General features: G+C 37.9%; 1 long non-coding RNA gene across 1 annotated transcript; it reads left to right on the plus strand.

Moving 5' to 3' along the window:
* Positions 1-5,419: 5,419 nt before the first annotated feature.
* LOC140148407 (uncharacterized) lies at positions 5,420-10,507 on the plus strand. The gene is made up of 3 exons (XR_011858484.1): positions 5,420-5,524; positions 8,544-8,676; positions 10,386-10,507. It is a non-coding gene; the product is annotated as an uncharacterized lncRNA (long non-coding RNA).
* The last annotated feature ends 25 nt before the right edge of the window (positions 10,508-10,532 follow it).

Here is a 10,532-nt window from a genome sequence, read left to right on the forward strand (position 1 = left end):
CTTTGTTTGGTGACAAATAGTAGTAATAAATAAGTACTAGTACAAAGTAAAATCTAAGTTTCCAGTGCAGTTCTTAGTGGTCCAGCATAACTCCTCCAGTGCACCGCCGGATTCCGGCTCCGGCCAACCCACCCCTTAAAGCCACTTGCCAGCCACAAATACCATCAGACCTAACCGCTCGGTCCCGTTACAATCTGACAATCTATATTCAATTCACCTTAGACTATGCCATAGTCGAATTTTATTTAAAATATGTTATTATTAGTCATGATGAACCCATTTCGTTGAACTCAAAATTATACTGATGTTTATTAAAATTAAAGTATTCAATAGTAAAATGGTCATAAAGAGTTAAAAATATCAGATAATTACTGACAATAAAAGTAACTGAATGCAGCATTATCTTGCGTAATTATAATGGCTCACTTTAATACTGAACAATTCTGATTTTGGAATCTACCAGTTTATTGATAGCGAACCCCGAAAATCCCACTTGGGAAGCTAACAAACAGAGGGAGTGCGGTGACTGAAAAGATCAGATACAGATGTGAAAATCTATCAGTTGCACACAAATCAATATTATAAATATGCTTAAATGTAATGGCCAGAGTATGCAAAATGGGCAAGTGGACTACGGAGAAGTCTAAATTCACCTCGGATGACCTTGACCTGACCTTCAACATTTTCCGCTTACTAACCCTGTAACCCATCATGCCCATAACAATCTAACTCCTTCAAATTCCTCTCAACTCTTATTCATAACTCCAAATTTCTGTCCTTTTATCTTTTATGTGTTTTACCATTTACCAATATTTAGTAAATTACAGTTAAAATCCATTAAAAGCATGGTATTTTATTTCAGATATATTTATTCGCAATGTATAGTTTACTGGTAGTTACACTGATCACATTATAATCAAAAAGACTGATTACTCAATCCCAGGGATTCCCGGGCTCAATATAATATTTATTTTCTGAATGTGTTGATTATATTGTTACTACTATAAACTGTCCAGTTGCTCTACCAAACATGTATAAAACCAAAGCCACTGTCTACCCCAATTGCTGGTATTTACCCTCCCCCCTTGACTAGTGTCACTCCCAACATCAATTAGTGATGGTAGTAGCCTGGGCACTTGCACTGTTTATACCGAGCTTGGTTCCTGTCTGGTCAGATAATTGCTCATTATTATTGTTGAATTAGTGGTCACACTTGTTGACGGCTTATCAGTAGCCTGGATCAGCAGGGGTGCATTTATATCCTTTTTCATAGAGCAATTGTTCAAAATTTTAATGCCAAATGGTTCCTAAAAACCTTTTTTGTTTTTGTTTTTTATCCCCCTTTTTATGGTCTAAAATTGTTTTTGATCCCCTCCCCCCTTCATGTCCTAAAAAAGAAACCAAAAATATACATCATTAACAGTGACATAGATTTCTTTTTGACATTGGGGTTAGAGAAAATTTCTTGAAGTCCCGTGAATCCAGCACCTTTTGCCGACAAAATAAGTTTATGGTACAAATGCGCGCGAAGCGCATAAAAACTTTGCCATATTGAAGCTAAACTGGTGAAATATATTACAAAACTGGAATTAATTTGCGCGAAGCGCCAAAAAATGGCACTTTTTATTTTAAAATGACCTTAATATGGAGTTAATTTTGGTTAGAAACCCAGCATGCGTCAACATTGGGGGGATGATTGTATGGACCATCCCCCTATAAAAATATTGGGGGATTTATCCCCCTATGGCAAAACTCATTAGCTAAAAATACCGTTTGGAGTTATTACTCATTAGAGTCATAGTGTTACACCCAAATTGTAAAGTGCGCACATTTTGTTGATTTGTAGCTTGAGATTACAAAATTGAATATTTAACATTCATAAAATTTTGGAATGTACATGCTTTCTCGTACATTTTACCCCGGAATTTTACCCTCAAATTTTTGTGATCCCCCCTATTAAGGACTGAATTTTTTAATCCCCCATTTTAGGACCCAAAATTTTTTGATCCCCATATTTTCCAACCCCCCCCCATCAAAGTATTTATGAACACTCCCTTACATTACTTGTTGCACAGCTTGCCACTACTTTCACTAAACAGTCTTCACAACTCCCACCGGATCGTGCAATCACAACCTTATTAGTCCAAATGTCATGACCCTCTCCATGACTCTCCATTCACGCCAGACCATTGGCCAAGTTCCACTGACCAATTAACTTCACAACTCCCACTGCAAATACCAATTAATATTAGCCCTCGCCGCCTTTCATACTCCACAAAATACAGCACAAGCATTCATTAATAGCACCCTCATTACACCATAACAACTTTTCAAAACACATCTCATTACATCCTCCAACATATACTTTACAAATTACAATAGAAACACTAATTCCTCATACTCAAATTACCACATCAATCATTGTGGAAACATATTGATACACCCACAGCACCCAAACTATTTCAACGACCTTGAAGCAAGCAAGTTGGAACCTACAAATCCAGAATTTTGTTTGTACTTATAGTACAAACGATATAAATACAATTGTTGAATAGATCGCCCTGCACTACAAGCAGATTGCACTAATCACCTGTGTATGTCTGCAAACATAGATTGAATACAATACCGCTCTTTTCAAAGATACTAATCTTACAGGTGCGAGTAATCAACCTTTCTTTGACATCTATGGTTCAATGCCTAGTGGCCGGTCGAGTGCAGATCCGTCGGAACACGCTTTTCAATACGGAATAAATGCTAACCTCATCGTGACATCATCCAAGCAGCAAAGTTCATTTCCCATTGAAAAAGCGTTATCCAACGGATCTGCAGTCGACCATTCTGCATAGGTACCGCGTGAACGATTTAGTGCAGGGCGATCTATTCAAAATTGTATTCATCTATTGCTATGGTAGTTAATCCTCTTATTTACGTCACTTCTACGGCGAATAGGCCCTAATAAGAGTGAAGAAGTGGAGGGGAACAATTCAAACATGGCCCATGAAAGCGTTACAACACTTTTGAATGTCTACCTATTTTACGTGTGCAAGTTCGGGTATTGTGATCACAAGTTCATATTGTATTGACAATTCATATTTTTTAAACTTGATCAACTTTTTCCTTTTCAAGACCCACATTTTAAGTGGAGATTATGGTAGAGAGTATGAGAGATTCCCATTGGGTACTTCATCCAGACCAGCAGGACAGGTCCTTAGGGATGGTGGAGTTGATAATGAGCAGGAACATGTTACTATATTGACTGAACAAAAAGTAGGTACATGTGAATAACTTACAAGTTGAACAAATTTAAATCTTTCCCCAGAGTAGCCAGTGCACATAAACGAAACCAGTGCATCCGGCCGGATTCGAACCTAGAACGATGCTCTAACCAACTGAGCTAAAGAGGCACGTTGGAGAAGAGCAGAAGATATAAATCTATTAGGTTTGTTTATGTGCACTGGCTACTCTGGGGAAAGATTACAATTGTTCATCCTATTAACCCAGAGAACTAAGTATAATAACTTTCAAACTTACAAGTTTGCTACATTTTGTAGTTACAATATGTAATATTACAATTACTGACCTAATGAATATGTAAGAGGATTTTCTCAATATGGACAAATTACGACATTTGTTTGATCCTGTGTCGATTTGTACTTTAATTTTGTTTGGTTTAAAGAAGAAGCCCCGCCCAGAGAAGATGTAAGGAAGAGGAGGGTTAACGGAATTATATACTTGAGATAATCCCGTAGGTAATCCGGTTACACCTATTCATAGTCCTTTGTTCTCAAGTAGTTGGACATCCGCTTGCAGTAGCCTTTGATGTGATGTGTGAGACCGCTCACGGTCGACCGATTCGCACTCCAGAATTAGAAATATTTCGAATGTTTCTATAGAGAATTTGTTGAAAAGTATGAAACGCGTGTATTAAGGACTTGATGCTTGGATGGGATATAACACGTGGATAATACAAGAAAGAAATCGAGTGTTGTAAAAATTTCCCCCCAAATCCGCCTTTTTTGTTAATATATAAATTTCTAAAGAAGAAATTTTTAGGATTTTTTAGAGAAGTGATGATTGTTGATCATTTCTATTTTATTTTTTTAATGTATTTTCCGGTCATTTCCTGTAAACCTAATAAAAATGTTCTGATAGTTGAAACCATTCTCTATCACAAATGATAGAGGCTGAAAGTAACAGCAAGCGACGAAAATTATAATTTGCTATGGAACTTCAGTCATATTTTATCTGAAATCTGACTGGATGACAGGGCCTGCATGTATGGTATGCATGGTACGATGACATGCAATCACTGACCTATCCCTAAAAGTAGTTGCGTGTATCATGCCCGTTCCGGGTTCAAACCCCATTGTTGTATTATATTGTTAAGCGGCTAAATAGGGTGATTTATCATTTACTTTGAATGGGCGGTCTCACACATATTTTGTTTGAGTATAGCTGGATCAACCTCCTCTTCCTTCCATCTTCTCTGCCCCGCCAGAGCAGTTCTTCTGGGGTGAACCAAACCTACCTAACATGATCACTTCCTGAAAATGTTGTCAAACAAATGACCCTGTCGTGGTATAAACATGGGCAGTAGCTAAGTCACTTGTCAATTGTCACTGATTAATTTGATAACCAGGCAGGTTTGGCTCACCCCAGAAGAACTGCTCTGGCGGGCTTCCTAGGCATGGTAATGAAAGACACAATGTGTCCACGGTTCCACGCCTGAATTTGAGATTTCTTGATACTTTATAAACACTAAACTGATAAAATAAAACTTCATATCCCACATGTTTTCTTGATTTAAAAATCACGACTTTACTCTTTCCTACTCTAAAATACTCCATAGCATCAAATGCAGGGATGTAAGTTTTCAGAATTTTTACAGAATTCAGGTTGTTTTTTTGTAGTCAAGATTTACGCAATTTCTTTTATTTTCAGCCCGTTTGGGGGCTTTTTAGCCCGAATTTACGCGCTTTTCCCCCCATTTTTTCTTCAGGCTTACTTACATCCCTGCAAATGGCTCGAGAGAGCTAAAGTAAATTGGCGGGAAAATGTGAGTCCAGTATGCTTAATTTGCGATGAAGAAGCATGATTCACGTTGTTTGACGCAGTAGCCTACAGCGCAGACCTGTGTTTTGTTTTGTTTGTTTTTTTTTGCTTTTTTTTTAAATATTTCAAAAAGTAGGCGAATTTACACAAAAAACCTTCCCTAATTTCATATCTTTACTCCATGAATAGGTAACTGAAAAATTCTACTCCGAACTGATTGTTTTTGTACGTTGTCACAAACATTTGGCTTTAAAAGGCCCATATGTCTCCCCTTACTTTGCCTTTAAGAAGCTAGAAGATTGAGTTTTAAGTCTTTGGTTTGTTATGTTCTGTTATATATATATTCCTTTATGTAGCTACTGAAACTCAAAGTTTCCAATTGTGCTGCTTACGCAACCTGTGATGAATGCATAGGAGGCAATGGAGGACAAGATGGGGACCCATACTGTGGATGGTGTTCACTGGAAAAGAGGTGAGCCACAGTGTCATCGGCCCGATATCTTCATGGCAGAAAATGCCATGGTAGGTTGAATCCACAGCCACGGATGGCCATTGTATTCCCACCTGTTTAATAGTTTTTAAATGCATAGTGGGCTGAAGGACATCCGACTAAGGCTAATGACATTAGCCTGTGACTGACCTCTGTACGGTCAGCGAGCATACATTCGCCATTGTCATATGCTTATAGACTGTCTCTACGATAGTCTCCTACACAGCCAGTTTGTGTCAGTCGGTCTGACACTCGTCGATCCTGTATGTTCGTGATAGCCACATATAGTCTGGCCTGAGACTACCTCCACGAGGTTCTACGCTGCGCTATTTAAAATCTTGAATTTTGGTCACTTTTTCAGCTCAAGACGCAAGCTACTCTCTCAAAGCGCAAACTAACGACTATCATATCTGTTCAAGACGTATTTTCAAGTGTATGAGACCACATCTGGTTTCTTGAGAAAAAATCATTTACGGGAGATATTCATCATTTTCCAACACGGTATCCGAAGATTTTCGTCTGATATCAAAATCGTGCATAGCAATTCACGTGTATCGATCCCGTGTGTTTATTTTAATATCTCTGCTGCATCAAATAATTATTAGCCAGGCGATGTCGGTGTGTGAGCTCCCCGGGGAGCCACTCAGAATTATACTTGTAAGCATCCGCGTGAACGAAAACGCGGATTTAGGGCGGTTTTGAAAAGCAAAACGAGGATCCGTGCGGATCCGCGATTAGGGTCTCAAAACACTCATTTTACTGGAAGAAGGGGTGGTTTTTTAAACCCTCGGTTAGGGTAGTTTTTAAAATTACCCAATTAACGACCATTTAATAGTGGTGACATATTTATCAAGTTATTCGGCACAAAAAAGTGGTTTCCGAGCGCTTTTACACACCAGATTAAAAAAAAACGGAGCCAACTTCAACAGAGCCTTAAATATCCTTGTTTAGGGACAAATTTCAAGCCAATTCCTCGCTTAGGGTGTTTTTGTTTGAGTAAAATCCTCGTTTAATAGGGTTAGTTTGACCAATTTTGGCATCCTCACTTAGGGTCATTTTTGAAAGTCAATTCCCGCGGATGCTTACAACTTTTATACATGAGTGGCCCCCCGAGGGGTGAACTCCACTTTGGTGGAAAAAATGTCCAGTGCCTTTGTTGAATTTTGCTGTGTTTGTTACCCCGTTATCTGTTACTAGATTGAGTCGGAAATGCAGCGTTAAGAAGAAATCAGTCACTCAAGACAAATAAAAATATTGCACATTCTGTTGTAAAATTAAAATCATGTCAACGAAATATTGCATATCGTATACGTTTGAAATTTTACTAAGCAATTGTTACATAATCATTTCTAGTCCTAGTACAAATGAATGTTCTTTTATTAACTGTACTGTACATGTATTTGGACATATTCTATTCAATTCAAAAGTGACACAAAAGGGTTTAGTGGATTTAGGGCGGTTTTGAAAAGCAAAACGAGGATCCGTGCGGATCCGCGATTAGGGTCTCAAAACACTCATTTTACTGGAAGAAGGGTGGTTTTTTAAACCCTCGGTTAGGGTAGTTTTAAAATTACCCAATTAACGACCATTTAATAGTGGTGACATATTTATCAAGTTATTCGGCACAAAAAAGTGGTTTCCGAGCGCTTTTACACACCAGATTAAAAAAAAACGGAGCCAACTTCAACAGAGCCTTAAATATCCTTGTTTAGGGACAAATTTCAAGCCAATTCCTCGCTTAGGGTGTTTTTAATGTATCTCCTTGTTTAAGTTAAAATTTCAAACCAATTCCTCGCTTAGGGTGTTTTTGTTTGAGTAAAATCCTCGTTTAATAGGGTTAGTTTGACCAATTTTGGCATCCTCACTTAGGGTCATTTTTGAAAGTCAATTCCCGCGGATGCTTACAACTTTTATACATGAGTGGCCCCCGAGGGGTGAACTCCACTTTGGTGGAAAAAATGTCCAGTGCCTTTGTTGAATTTTGCTGTGTTTGTTACCCCGTTATCTGTTACTAGATTGAGTCGGAAATGCAGCGTTAAGAAGAAATCAGTTTTTTCTTATTTGTCAACATGACAATGACCATATCTGAGGATCTACTAATTCAATCTTAACAAGTTTGAGCCTATTGTGGCGTGTACAGTGGGAAGTCAAGAATGTGAAAAAACACATTGATTTGATCAACATGTGACTCATTTTGCTTGATGCTACCATGTATGTTGAGTAAACGAATAGCAATGGCAAAGCTTATTATCACTCACAATGTACTAAAAATTTAATAATACTTAATGCATTGTGTTTTATGGGATATATTATGTATATAGAAAGCTTATGTTTAATAAGAAGTGTATGTCTCACAGTGTCATCGCCCCGATATCTTCATGGCAGAAATGGCCATGGTAGTTTGAATCCACAGCCACGCATGGCCATTTTGTTCCGACCTGTTTAATAGTTTTGAGATGCATAATGAGCCGAGGGACATCGGACTAAGGATACTGACATTAGCCTGGTAATTGACCTCTCTGTGTGTGAGTGAGCATGTATACGCCATGGGTCATCTGCTTTTAGACTGCATCCACCACATGTCCACGAGTGAGTGCAGCTAGCCTATACGCTGCACTATAGTTCGGCACATATGAAATCAGAATATTTTTGTAATTTTTTGAGTTCAAGACGCACGCTTCTTTCTCAAGACGCTAGCTAAGGGGTGTGCAATAAATATGAGTCCCCCAAACAGCTCGCCAAAATCGCTTGCCCCCCCCTCTCGGCCTGCCAAAATCGCTTGCCCCCCCCCTCTCGGCCCGCCAAAAATTCTTTGCCCCCCCCCTCTTGTGCATGCCAAATTTTTGGGATCCAAATTTACAAAAACTGTCAGTGTCTCTGCAGTATAATGTAATTATTAACCGGGCGATGTCGGTGTGTGTCTTTCAAAGGCATGTTTATACTGATGACTGATGAAAACAGGGTATATTAAAATGTATCTCCAACACTATGATTCTTTCAGATGCACACGGCATGATGAGTGTCCATCGGCTGACGAGTCTACAAGATGGCTGCCATATAATAATGCACAGTGTGTCAGTATAAGTAATGTGGCTCCATACCCTAGTCAACCCATCACTACAGATGCAAGATATGTAAGTCATCTTTATGAATCTGTCTTATACAGGGTTCAAAATAATGCCCCTCCCACTTGAAATTACAAAACATGTCTTTGCATAACTTGACGACATACGTTTTGTTGAACTGAAAAATTCAAAAATCTGCGAGGAGAAGAATAGTTTTGTTACCCTCTTGAAGTTGTGTCATTTCCAAAAGCAATTTCTCTAGTCAAAAATAATCACATTTTCCAAAAAATATGTTTTCAGAAAAAGTTGCACTCTTGAACATTCCATGTAAGGGACAAAACTTTCTGTTATGAATGATTTAATTTTTTTGATCCCTCAACCATCATCATTCAGTACAAAACAATGATTCGTTGACATGAATTTTGCCATGAATGAGGTTTTCTTTGAAGTTTTTAATCAAAATGATAAATGATAAAATCACTCTTTAAATCTCCAAGCATACATTTGACCAAAAGGGTGAACATCCATGGTGAACATTTACCTGTAATGGATAGCTCTGATGACCATTTCCTCTTTGACCTGTACGCCTTAATCCAAGAGAGCCGTCATTCTAGATCGTTGCTACTGTTTCGGTCTACCATTTTTAAATGGTAAAACAAGTGAACTTCATCTCTCCTTGCCAACGAAAGAACTATAAGCATCACACTACAAATCTTATTTCTCCTCCTACAGTGATTTTACCATTTTTGAAACACCTGCTGAATAAAAACTTTGAAGAAATCCCATGTGCTCCATGCAATACCATTTTTACACATTTCCCACTGCAATGGATATGACTTGCGTTTTATAATATATCATTGTTTCCAATTCTGTCCAAGAAAAATATTACATCCAAACGGCTGCTTTCCAACATATCACACGGACATTTTTATGATCTTATAATTTTGAGTTTCGTTCATATCCTATATACAGCCTGTCTCAAAAAATTGTGCAAGTGAAAAGCGCCCTCTTTGGCAATTAGAAAATACTGTTGTGACATGATGCTTACATCAATGTCAACAGCGCAGGCTTATCTTGGGAATACCGTTTGTTCTGTTCAATTTGCTTGTTTTAATGTCGAGCCAATTGAGGGCTGTAGTGTATATAAATGATATCATCAAGTTTATCAAGAGTTCCTTCGTGAAATCAATAAAATGCATCGATTACAAAATTGTTTTTACTATTTTTCTGTTTTATCATCATACAGGTATAATGATTCCCTTTTTCCCACTTGAAACAGATTAAAAGATAAATGAATAATTCACATTCTGCTGTACATAAATAAATAAGTACATGTACATATCAATGATTTTATGATGGTAAATACCCATACTGTTCGCTTTGTCACTCAAGACAAATACAAATATTGCACATTCTGTTGTAAAATTAAAATCATGTCAACGAAATATTGCATATCGTATACGTTTGAAATTTTACTAAGCAATTGTTACATAATCATTTCTAGTCCTAGTACAAATGAATGTTCTTTTATTAACTGTACTGTACATGTATTTGGACATATTCTATTCAATTCAAAAGTGACACAAAAGGGTTTAGTGAAGCAGATCTCTGGATTGCCGAAACGGTATTTAAAAGCTAGGACTGTTCCCTGGACGTTGATGTAAGCATCGTGTCACATCTGTATTTTCTAATTGCCAAAGATTGCGCTTTCCACTTGCACAATTTTTTTGAGACAGGCTGTAGATAACCTTATTGATTTGATTGCTGTTGTTGTTCAGATCACACTGACAGTTGAACAGCTACCAGACTTGGCTTCAGAACAATTTTATCAGTGCGTGTTTGATGATGGTCAGCAGTCACCAGCGAATACAAATGGCAACGAGTTGACCTGTATCACACCTGTAACTTCTAAGCGGCCTCGTATC

The sequence above is a fragment of the Amphiura filiformis genome, chromosome 3 (genome assembly GCF_039555335.1).
Source record: "Amphiura filiformis chromosome 3, Afil_fr2py, whole genome shotgun sequence".
NCBI lineage: Eukaryota > Metazoa > Echinodermata > Ophiuroidea > Amphilepidida > Amphiuridae > Amphiura > Amphiura filiformis.